The 10,433-nt window shown below is 41.7% G+C and overlaps 1 protein-coding gene across 1 annotated transcript in view; it reads right to left on the reverse strand.

The window, feature by feature from the left end:
- COG6 (component of oligomeric golgi complex 6) overlaps window positions 1-4,158 on the reverse strand; it is a 34,540-nt gene extending 30,382 nt beyond the window's left edge. The window contains exon 1 of the mRNA XM_063125241.1: window positions 4,010-4,158. The gene's annotated coding sequence lies outside the window, so the exon portion shown is untranslated. The remainder of the gene's footprint in view (window positions 1-4,009) is intronic.
- Window positions 4,159-10,433: the final 6,275 nt, after the last annotated feature.

Below are 10,433 nucleotides of genomic sequence, written 5' to 3' on the forward strand. Positions count from 1 at the left end.
ATTGAGCCATGGCTGTGGGCTGCGATTTGATGATGGATATGAGGTGTGTCTATGTAAAACTATGAGTATCCATAAGAATTTGTGCCTTTTTGTTGTTGTTGTTTATTCGTTCAGTCACTTCCGACTCTTTGTGACTTCATGGACCAGCCCACGCCAGAGCTTTCTGTCGGCCATCGCCACCCCTAGCTCCCCCAAGGTCAAGTCTGTCACCTCCAGAATATCATCCATCCACCTTGCCCTTGGTCGGCCCCTCTTCCTTTCGCCTTCCACTTTCCCTAGCATCAGCATCTTCTCCAGAGTGTCCTGTCTTCTCATTATTTGGCCAAAGTACTTTAGCTTTGCCTTTAGTATCATTCCCTCAAATGAACAGTCTGGCTTTATTTCCTGGAGTATGGACTGGTTTGATCTTCTTGCAGTCCAAGGCACTCTCAGAATTTTCCTCCAACACCACAGTTCAAAAGCATCTATCTTCCTTCGCTCAGCTTTCCTTATGGTCCAGCTCTCGCAGCCATAGACTATGCAGACCTTTGTTGTCAGTGTGGTGTCTCTGCTCTTAACTATTTTATCAAGATTTGTCACTGATCTCCTCCCAAGAAGTAAACGTCTTCTGATTTTCTGGCTGCAGTCAGCGTCTGCAGTAATCTTTGTGCCTTAGACCCACATTTTCCAGCGTAAAACACTGGTTCAGTTATTTTTTTTATAGTGTAGTCCATTGATAGTAGTATGGTCCACTGTTAAATAATTCAGTAAGAAATCCTTACAGACTACTCCAATGAGATCTACAAATCTATCCCATTCTATCTTCTGTCCACTATTGGTTATAGATATAAGCTGTGGTCTGATGGTGCATTTGAGACACCAAATGCAACTTTTTGTACTATATAAAAGCAATGAGGTTCCAAGAGAAGATCTGTGCCTTGGATCCATCACTGTGGTGCCATAAAATAGTAGATCTATGATCTAGTATTTATCAACACCTTAATGGCTTTTTCATTAAAAAAAATATAAAAGAAAAAAGGCAATATATAAAGATTTTCATCATCATATGAAGACTTTTTTCTGTTCCCAGGCATTTGATGAGTTGTTTAATTCATCAGTTGAATAGTTTAGGGTAATCACTGATGTTTTAATTGTTTTAGAGAGCGGTTGTATTTTAACGGATAATTGTTGTAGTTGTTTTAAATTTTGTATGTTTTAATTTTACTGTAAGTCGCCTTGACTCTTTATCTGAGAAAGGTGTCAGGGAGAGCAATCCTATGGCCCCTAGATAGCAACTGGGGGGAGGGGTTACAGGTACTTTGGATTCTTGGATCCAAGTCAGCGCTCTGACATTGGACCCAGAAGTTTGAACTCTCCATCCCCTCCTCCTTATAGTCAACGCAGAGAGAACCGTGACAACTGCCTCTCCAAGGTTGTAAAGGAAACCTTGGAGAAGACAGAAAGAAGGTATTCCCATGCAGGAAGGGGAAAGAAGGGAATGGGGAAGCAGGGATATGAGCTATCCCCAGCCTCCATCCTTACTTCTCCCCAACACTTCAACTAGATGGGCAAAAACACCTGAGCTCCATCACACCAGTGATTTATCGCACTCTTGCCATGCCTGGTATGTGTTTTTGCAGCACAGTACTCACATGACATTGTCCTTGTCCTGTGCTCGCCTCGCCTCTTCCCCTCCTTTTCCCATCTTATTCTGGAGCAGGGAAAGTCTGACTTTTCCCCCTCTGTGCACAATAAATCCGCTCCTCCCTCCCGTGTATTGCTGTCCTTGTGCTATATTGGACCATCCCGTTTTTTGTTGGCACCGTGTGTGTTGAAGGGCGGTCTCGCTGACAAAAGAGGAGAGAGGGTGGTTCTCCACTCAGCTGCTCAACCGTGAAGGGGGCAGGACAGAGAGCACCCAAACACCCCGCGGGGAAGGCGAGCAAGGGTGCCGCCATCCATGCCTGGGACTTGGTCCCATTCAACTCTATGGTTCTTACTCCCGAGTAGGCGCATCTAGGTTTCCTAACCAGAACAATGCTGGCTTCCCTTCGCCTTACCAATATTGACCATGAACTTCTCCAAAAACTAATTGCAATACTTTCTCTTCACTTTAATTGTTTAATATGATCTTAGGGGGAAGCATAGTGTGTTGTTTTACCGTAATTGTGCTGTTTTCAGGCTGAGTTTAAATATATTTAAAAAACATATTTAAAAATTAACTGCAGGGGGGAGGAGAACGTAGGGGGCAAGGTGGGAGATTTTGCCGGTATAGTAGCAATAAAGGTGAAAAGATAATGAGCTGAAATACCGTAATTCTTCGATTGTAAGACACACACTAATTTCAGTACCACAAACAGAAAAAAAAAACCTAAGACACACCCGCGATTCTAAGACGCACCCCATTTTTAGAGATGTTTATATGGGGAAAAAAGTGAGTCTTAGAATTGAAGAAATAGGGTAGCACAACAATGCACAGATGTGAAACTGCCCAGCGCTCGACTCACTAAGAAAATGGAGGGGGAAATCGCGGACTCAAAGCAGGGGGGGAAGTAGGTGTGATGGAGCACCACGTCCTGCTGAAATGCAATGTGGGAGGACGGGGATTGCAGAGGTAAAGATCGTACAAAGAAGTTTTAGCTATGTCTGGATGGTGGATTTGAGCATCTCCAACTATCTAATTTATTTCTGCATGATTAAAAGCATGGATCCAGCATTCACTGTTGCCATAGCACATAACCAAGATCCAACGCATAGTCTGCATCCACTTTTAAGAATACATTAGCTACAGTTACACAGTAAGCCAACAGTCCTTTCATTCAAATAATCAGGTAATTAAACTTATTGTTTTCATATGAGTACTGGTCCTGCTTACACTATATAATAGAAGGCTTAGCTCTTTAATATTTTTTTAAAAAAACCACATAAGCTCTGGAATAGTCCACACATGAAGGTTTATCACTGGACGACTGCAACATCAAGTAATGACATGAATGTAGGAATGACCATCACAGCTATAACACCAGTCAGACATCACTTCAAAAGCAATGCTTCTCAATGGAGCCAATTCGCTACCATTCATCAGAACAGTAAACAAGTGTAAAGCAGAACCAACCATGGTGAGAAAGGTCCAGCACATATACTACATTCCTATTTTAGCAGAAACGTCCTCTGAAATCAGCGTCCCCATTTTGTCTCTGAAAGAGACTTTTGTGATGTCTTAATTTATGTTTGGATCATGTGCACAAAATTCCCACCACCACCCTGGCACTATAAATACTACGGAATATGGTTGAGTTTCAGCCCTCTGTGGAATTAAACGTTCCCTAACAAACATTTCAGGGAAGCAACTCTGGTCAGTTTAGATGCCAGCGCAGAGCAGGCTGTTAGGCGTTCAGGCACTGATCCTTGGGTACTAAATTAGGCTGACCACATGGAAAGGAGGACAGGGCTCCTGTATCTTTAACAGTTGTATTGAAAAGGGAATTTCAGCAGGTGTCATTTGTATATATGGAGAACCTGGTGAAATTCCCTCTTCATCACAACAGTTAAAGCTGCAGGTGCCCTGCCCTCTTTTAATCTGGTCACAGTATAGCTTCAGTATAGCTCCTGCAGCTTTAACTGTGGTGATGAAGAGGAAATTTCACCAGGTGCTCTATGCATACAAATGACACCCGCTGAATTTCCCTTTTCTATGCAACTGTTAAAGATACAGGAGCCCTGTCCTCTTTTTCATATGGTCACCCTAACTAAATGCGACAGCAGTAGAAGAAGTAATGCAAAAGCGTCCACTTGAGAACCTTTCCCTTTGGGAAAACGTTGTAGGAGATGCTCAGCCCTCCCAACTTGCGGGCGGTCGCATCGGAGCGTTCCCTGCCGAGGAAGGAAGGGGTGCTGCGTGAAGAGAGGGAAATGGCTCGACCGGATTCCTCGGCCCCAATCATCGAAGGAGACGGGCGAGGCGCAAAAGCTCCCCCGGTACGCCTGGCAGGGAGAAAAGGCAGCCAGACAGCCATCCTGCCTCGCTCACCTTGTCTGCCTCCAGCCGCGTCTCCAGCACTTTGCGGAGTTTGCGCGAGAGCGGGTTCGCCCCAGAGCCTCCAGCCAAGCCCTGAGACGAGGAAGGAGCAGCCAACCCAGCCACAACGGGCTGCAGCGGGCGCTGCTGCTCTTCGGGCGCCGCCGCCGCCGCCATTTTCTCTCCTTCCAACGAGGCTGCCGTGGCGGAGGCGGCGCCGTGGCCCGGACCTGGAGTGTTGCTGCACCTCTTCCTACCACCCCCTTGGTCGGAGAAACGTCGTTCCGCCCGTTATCTAGATTGATTGATTGCATTTCTATACCGTCCAATAGCCGAAGCTCTCTGGGCGGTTTACAAAATTAAGACAATTCAAAACCTCAATCTAGCCCCATGAGAACACCGTACAGGCAACATCCATCAGCCCCGTGAAAGCTGGTGGCTCGGATTTCGGTGGGGCTGTGATTCCATTCTGGGTTTCGGGCAGAACCAGCCAGAACCCTAAAGGAGCTGTCCAAAGTGCTGAACCCCATTCTCAAAATAGGTTCGTCACCTTGGAGTTCTGGCTGGTTCTGACCCAGAATGGAATCACAGCCCCACCGAAATTTGAGCCACCAGAATCCATTGCATCGCCTTGATTATTATTTTTAAGGTTTTAAACTTTCTAAACCCCCCCAAAGAGCGGTTGGGTTTTTTACCCCTAACAGTGGCATAGAAATGTAATAAATGAGATGAAGTAATTAGACATTTGCTGGAAGCAAGTAGGAGACTTTGCTCGTTTTGTGAACCACAGAATACCGGCTCCTGCTCCGCAAAAGGATATAAGAATTATCATCATAAATAATAATGATAATGATGAGTCTTGTAATCATGAGTATTTAACTTTGAGCTAATTTTCGTGCAAGTGAGTGTTTTATTAACAATTGGATTTTTCTCTTTTTCAATACCATTTTTTTTTCTCTTCTGGAATGTTGTACGTGGATTATTTCTTTAAAAAAATCAATCTAAAAAATTAAGAGTCCTGTGGCATATTTGGCAAAGTGGGCTCTTGCTCACAAAAGAGTAGGTGGCAATAAGCGTGCCAGTTTTTAAAGTGCCACAATTATTATTATTATTATTATTATTATTATTATTTATTTATTTATATAGCACCATCAATGTACATGGTGCTGTACAGAGTAAAACAGTAAATAGCAAGACCCTGCCGCATAGGCTTACAATCTAATAAAATCATAGTAAAACAATAAGGAGGGGAAGAGAATGCAAACAGGTACAGGGTAGGGTAAGCAGGCACAGGGTAGGGTAAAACTAACAGTAGAACCCCTCTGGAGGATAACGATGATTAGAAATAGAACAGTTAGAATTTATTTAGCATGTTCAAAACACTTCACATATAATCTTATTGTAATCCATACAGAAATCTTCAAAAGTCCCTTTCACTATTTTGCCAGTGTATGGGGGGGTGGGGAGGGGCACACAGGGGCCTTTGCCTATTTATTAAATCTATTAGAAGCCTTTCTCTAAAAAAGACTGAAGGCATTTTCCAACAGAAATTAAAACATATAAAGGGTTAAAACAATTAAAAACATCTAAAAACCATTAAAATGCCAAGACCTGATAAATATCTAATTAGTTCATGCCAGAGGCACAGTTCAACTGATCAATCTTTTGACTACACCTGGTCACTGCACCTGTACTGCCAGATAAGGCATGTTTTGATTCTATTTATAGAGCAGATGTTGGTCACTGCACTTTCAGAGAGCTCCCAATTACAGGTAAACCTCCCTATGATTTCCAGTTTCATCCCAGCCCTTTGCAATGATCTGATTATGGTGATTATTATTAGTAGTAAATTTATAAATTATAAAGCATCATTAATGCACCTGTCTAAAGGAGTATTCAGTCTACATTTTGAATGAAACTAAAAGCAGCATAGAATGGGGATTTGGAATAGTTAATCTGCAGGGACAATGGATGTAAACTCTGACCTCCATCTGTAAGACTGGAACTAGGGACTTTTCTACATAACTGCTTTAAAGAATATTTGCAGAAAGTGCTGCTTACAAACAGAAACAAAATTGAAGGGTCACAATGTCATCGAAAGAACCTGTAAACAATAATGCTGTATGTAGAAAAGTTTGGAATGTGCAGTATTTAATAGTATAATTGAAAGAATGCCCCTTTTTTAATTGTGTATTTGAGCTATTCTACTATACCATAGTGCCACATAGATGTTATGTAGCAGGAAAGGAAACACTCTTTGTGTAGTGCTGGGATCTCAATTCTGCAATGAAACCAAAAGTAGATTCAGTGGATTAACAACCTCATTTAGAGCTTTTCTACATGAGGCATTTATTTTGCGCTCATGATTCTTATTCGTGGTTGTTTTTGGGTTCTTTAGATTACATCATGATCCTCCAGTTTCACTTCTGTATTTTTCAGATCACTTTCCCAGTTTTTTTAGAGTGGGGAAAATGAGGTATTATTTTTGAAAGCACTGTTTCTACTTGTGTATTTATGCTATTCTGTTATAGCACAGCACTACCTAGAGATTTGTGATGAAAAGCTTGTGGAAAAGCAATTCATGTTCTAAAAAAAAACCTCACCAAAAGTACTCCATCCTTTGTGAAAATAAATCTTCCTTGCCTGTCTGGAAACTTCCTAGGCATGGCTGCTTGCCTAGGGTAGCAGTGGCCCAAGATGTTGTTCTGCCTGAAAGGTGGTTTGTGGGAGATGGCAAACAATCTTGTGATTGAGAGGAGTACAACCAGGATCATGGCTTCATAGCCACCTGGAGACACACATATTGAAAACACCATGCAAAATGTGTCAAGCTGATGTGTTATCTATAATGACCACATATTGGAGTGCCATGTGGGGCCATTGTGTATACACACTTGTTTTTACAACTCAAAGCCATCACACTCCTCCATGTGACATGTTGGTGGTGCCCATCACCCAAGCATTCATTAAAAGTACATGTACATGCACAAATAGCTAGAATGTCTCAAAATGCAAAGGTCATATTGATCCATAAGAAAAAATCCCCAAACCCACAATATGGCAATATCTTTATTAGGATCCACCATAATGTTTTCATCAAGTTGAAAAGCAAAGCAGGGGAGGGGAGGGGGAAAGAAAAGCAAATCTGGCGTAGTTTTGAAGCCTTATGTCTGCATTGGTCACTCACAACTAAAATGGAGTACAGGCAGGCTGGCTTGCCTAGATGCTATAAAGTTTTCACGTCACACCTAGGGATGATGGGATAAAGTATCACACAATGATTGATTTACTATTTTTGAAAATAACATCCAGCGGTCACCTGGATCTGTCTCCAGTGGCCATCCTTAGAACGTTCAGTTATTCTCCAATCAGATGGTACTAATTTCTATCCTACCTTCCCATATATAAGGACAGAAACCTGGCTTCATTTTCACCTCTTAGAACGTCATCAGACAGGCGGAAAATCACATTTCCCTAACGTCGCTATGGCCTCCTGCTGCGGTCCCACGATAGTGATTTCTTCACATAGGGGAAGGAAGCAGCAGCAGCAACGACCATGTGGCCCATTCAGTGGGTATTTTTATTGCACTGCTTTTCCTGCACACAGCAGGAAATGGCAGCAAGTTTCACTTAAAAATTTTTTTTCAATTTACCGGGGTCTATTGTTGCATAAAAAAGACCAGAAGGGGCTAAAGACGTGCGGGAGGTGGACGTCATCATCAAAAGGATGCATGAAAAACCGTGAGTGGGCATTAATGAGCGTGCGATAAAACACTTATCTGATGATGCCCTAAGTTGGATTTACCGGGGTCTATTTTGTTGTGGAAAAAAGACCAGAAGAGGAGGGAGATACACAGGAAGCAGACATCGTTGTCAAAAGACGTGCGAAAAACCATGAGAGGGCAGTAATGAGTGTGCAATAAAATGATCATCTGAGTGGTAACAGTGACAGGATCTACACTACTGCTTTAAAATGGTTTATAACAGTTTTGACAACTGTTGGGGCCCAGGGCACATTCCATATAGTTTTCAAAATGTTTTCAAAGTGTTTTATCCTGCTTGGCCACCAATGCAACTTTCCTTAGGCACAAGCCCTGAGTAAAACAAAACGAAAACATTTTTACTGTTAACCCATTCAGTTCCTCAGTGACTGAAATAAAATAAGTTAAACGTTGTCCTCAGCTTTATCTGTTTCTTCACACATGTATGACAGAAACTGCATCAGCAGTCAATCTGGCATTCAATGCTGTCAGGCATAACAATGATAGCGGGTGCTGAGCATGGCAGTTTCACACAGTGGGAATCCTTCTAAACAAGGCTACTATGGCACCATCACTCTGCCTCGTTTACTGAATTTTATGGAGGGTCCAGATGTCGTCGTCTTCTTCCACTTTTATCCCTGCTACTTCTTCCATATTTTTCCTTTCCATAGAAAATCTGTTAAGGGAAAAAAGATGGAATTGCTGCCCAATGCCTTCTAATAAGTAGCACAAGAAGCCCTCCATCTGGAAGCACCCTGAATCTCTGTAAATATCTTCAACGGGGGTGCAGAACTTATTTCCACTCCAGACCAAATTCCATTTCAGAGAAGCTCTTAGGGGGCATATTCCAGTGGTGGGTGGGGCCAACCAACCCCCAAACAACACATTTTATCTTAAAGCTCTTACTGCTCTTCAACCTTTTAGAATGGGGAAAACTGCACAAAAGCTGCGAAACTACCCAATAATGCTGCTGCTATTACAGCTTGTCTAACAGGCACCCGATCAGATCAGAACACAGCAGGCCACTTCTATCATTTGGTTCCCCAAACTTGATTCTCTGACCAAACTGCTTTTTCAACTTGTCTTTTAATTTATCAATCTTATACCATGGGTTATAGAATTCCAGGAAGTGTGCTTGCACTAACAGCTAATATAATTTGTTTAGTCATCTGTTCAACCTTCAGCCTCCATTAACAGAGGGTAACTTCCAACCTTCAGTAATGTTCCTTTCACATACATGCTCAAACGGCTTTCTTGTGTGGCCTGATGTGTACAGAACTATAATCAGTCTTGTAAGTTGTAATGATCTGGTTATTCTTGTGAGTAAAGTCACACCAACAACTGTAATTGTAGTGTTCCTCTCTGGCAACCAGATCAACATCTAAGCACAGAAAAGCAATGCCTCAGCAGTGCTGTGGTGTGGAAATAACCAAAGGATTTAGCAAAAGCCTTCTCTTTGGTAGTATCTTTCCTGCAATGGCGATGGTACCTAGAAAAATGATCTTAAAATTATGAGATTAATTATTAGATCCTGCAATTCACATTGTGAATATTATCATGCAGAAAATTAGGCTTCTGTCTTACAAAGAGGTTTTTATTGTGCATTTGCCCTGCCTCACTCACATACTTTTATGTGTCTGTGTCTCTGTTTCTAGACAATGTAGTCTTCTACTTGTAAACCTCCCAAGTTGTCCCACTGCTTCTTCCATCTTTTTTCTTTCCACAGCAAATCTGTTAAGGAGGAAATCATAAATAGTTTCACCATGTCTTCTGATTGTTAGTGCTGGGAGAAGCATCCATGAGCTTATCCAGGGCATGAAGGTGACCCATTTGTGATGGGGTCAGACCACTGAGTGTGGGATTCCATGGGGTAGGTAGCAACACCCATGCAAATCCTAATGCTTTATCACTCTCATAACAGTAGAGTGTTTCTCATACCTTTGGTTTACTTCTAAACTTACTCCACTTTCTGGGATCATCATACACACTTGAGCACCACCCATCTGTATGGCTGGAGATTTTTTTTTAAAAAAAATGGAAACATATATTGCAATTATTTAAAAGGGAAAAATGGGTAAAACTGCAATGAAAGAGCGATGGGGAGAGAAAAAAATGACATAAAACCATATTCATTCGTAGTAATCATTCACAATGTCATTAAGAAAATAAAAAAAAAGATTCAATGCTTTTATTTCAATATATACATTAAAATAAGCAGTCCATGTATGTGGCTGGTGAATGTTTGAGATCTCTGCAGACACAACAGTGTGTATCCTGTTGCTGTGCACAAGAATCTGTGAATTGGAGAAAAGGGCTTTTCTAGATGAGGCATTTATCTTGCACTCATCACTCCCTACTCACAATTGTTTACAGGTTCTTTTTCTTTCTTTTATTTGTTTACGTGTTCTTTAGACAATGTCCTGATTCTCCAGTTTCACTTCTGTTTTTTTTCAGGCCACTTTCCCAGGTTTTTTTTAATTGTCAAAGCGAAAGGAACTGCTTTTTTTACTTGTGTATTTCTGCTATATCACACTGCCACCTAGAGGTTATTTAGCAGAAAAGAAGGAAAGGAAACATTTTTGTATTGTGTTCGAATTTCACTTTCTCTGACAAAACTGAAAGAAGATACAGTGGATTAACAACAGATTAGCAGCCTGGTGGAGAAAAGCTCAAAG

The sequence above is a fragment of the Elgaria multicarinata genome, chromosome 4, assembly GCF_023053635.1.
Source record: "Elgaria multicarinata webbii isolate HBS135686 ecotype San Diego chromosome 4, rElgMul1.1.pri, whole genome shotgun sequence".
Taxonomy (NCBI): domain Eukaryota; kingdom Metazoa; phylum Chordata; class Lepidosauria; order Squamata; family Anguidae; genus Elgaria; species Elgaria multicarinata.